The sequence below is a fragment of the Musca autumnalis genome, unplaced genomic scaffold (genome assembly GCF_047663935.1).
Source record: "Musca autumnalis isolate F117 unplaced genomic scaffold, ASM4766393v1 scaffold_43, whole genome shotgun sequence".
NCBI lineage: Eukaryota > Metazoa > Arthropoda > Insecta > Diptera > Muscidae > Musca > Musca autumnalis.
Window position 1 is genome coordinate 85,296 of NW_027412011.1, and position 2,437 is coordinate 87,732.

Genomic DNA, 2,437 nt, shown 5'->3' on the forward strand with positions numbered 1-2,437 from the left:
ACCAGTCTTTTCAATACTCACTCTTGGTTGAGTCTGGCTCTAATGACGCGTACGTGGAATATATGGGGGTAGCATTCAGGTGTGCAACTGCCGAGGTAGAGTTTCTGAACATATTCATCCCGCCGATAAATAACTGTACTCCAGGTTATAGGCCCAACATTAGTTCGCTTTTGGCTGGCCATAACCGTCTGGTCTTGGGGGACTTTAATGCTCATCATCATCAGCATCATGCACCATCAGCGAAGCGAATCCAAGTTTCACAGAGTTCACTAATTGCCGCTTCAGAGATCTGCCCAACCCTTTTGATGTTCGGATAGCAGAAAGTATATTTCGAGACCTCATCACTGCTGCAACCGCTCGCCATATACCTGCTGGTCGAATACCCAAAATGAGATTAAACTTCCTAGTAGAGTCGACGGGATTAATAAATGAGCGTGATGAGCTTCGTAGTGCCAACCCCTGAGGTCACATGGTCAGGGAGCTGACACTGGAAGTTAACAGGTTAGAAAGCATAAGCGCAAAAAGTGATTTAATGATCTGAAGAGTTTCAAAATTGGAGTGTGCTTTGTTGGAAACGGTTAAGTCACTGTCGAAATCTGGAAAGGAGAAAGATTGCGTCGGGAACTACCTTGATGTCATTTGTGAAAGGCTCAACTCTTATTTGACTGATCTTACCATATTTTTCCACTCGAGGAATATGCAAATATCGGCCACTAAATCGATGACCACTTTGTTTACAACATGGACTGCAGAGGTGGTCACTGAGTTGAATGTAATGGTCGATGGTAGCTGAATTCCGATCACCAACTACTCTAAGATTCTAGGGGTCACATTCGACGTCATGTTTACGTCGTCCGCGCATCCCATAGCTATGTATATGCTACATGTTGAGATATAGGAGCAATGTGCGCAAATGTCTAGCCTGTAGCCCTTTGGGTGCAGATAAGAATTCCTTTTTGACCGCATATAACACGAAAGGTCGGTCTGTGGTATGCTATGCGGCGTCAGTGTGACCCGCGAATATAAGTGCAAATGGCAAATTATTCAAATCTTTTAGAATGCAAACCTCAGAACTGCACGTCAGCTGCCACAACAACCAACCAGATTTATGTTTGCTTAATTACGCTCGGGATTACGAGTCATTTTAATTCCTATAGGGCAAGGATCGATTACACCGCGCAAAACATCGACCCAGCCTGCGTCACAGGCCCCCACGACAAACTGCACGTTTGCAACTGCCCTGCCAAACATACTCAACTAACCTCAGTAGCTTTGCGATTACAACCCATCGAAGCAGTTACATTCCTAGTTACTGGAAATAGACACAGAGCAAAGTAAAGCAGATTTTGTGGCCCTTTTTTGACGAATGAACTGAAAAAATATATTAGTATTTAAGCTCAAAATTGTTACGGAGGAGGTACCTGAAGGAATGCATCGGCATAGTGCATTTCGTCCATATTGGACTACTATGTTGTAAACAGGACCACAAGGAGTAACATCGGTACAAGTATACCTTTCCTAAGCATCATCGAATAGACCCTAAACTACACTTAAACAAAAATGTTGAACTTTTGGGGGGAGGTACCCTAAGGAGTGGGTCAATAATATAGTCCATATTCGAAATAAGATTCGTCGAATTGTTACGATGTGCAGTGTATGGGCCAACTCGGTTACTGTCTTCGAGAGTTATCGTGCGCACCAGTTTAGCGAAAAGTTTTTAACTTTTGGACAAAATTGGTTTATCAGTTCGAGAGTTAACGTGCGAGCTTACAAACATATCATATACTGTTATGGCAACAACTACAACGACGAATAGTCCTGAAATGCTTATAGCAGCTGGTGGTTGTGATCATAACTACAGCAGTATAATTTGTCTGGAGAACACCAGCACTTCTCGACAAATTCTCATGACATACTTTGCTAATCGAAGTAAGTCCAAACACATAAACTTTACTTTTGAAGAAGAACAGAAAGAAATAATATGTCATTGATAAACCATAGTGTTGCCGCCTTGGGCCAGAATTAACTTGCGCATCGGGACCCTCCACTATCCACCGTTTCTTATAACAGTGGTCGAAGTAAGTCCAAACACATAAACTTCAGTTTTTAAAAAGAACAGAAAGAAATAATATGTCATTGATGAACACGAATCACCATAGTGCTGCCGCCGTTTCTTATGACAGTGGCCATCCTTGCGAATTTCATATTTCTCAACTTTCAATTCTTTCCTTACCCACTGTGCAAAATTGCCGGTCAACGAAATGCATATTGCAGTCTTTATGTGTTTATGAAGTGAATGAAATGCAAAAAACAAAAAAAAAATATGTAGAGCAGTGGTGCGTTTGGTTATCTTTTGATGCATTCATAATTCACGCACAGAAGCTTCGAATGTGCTGAGGGTGGAGGTTGGTTGGATGGTCGGAGGTTGAGTCAATGG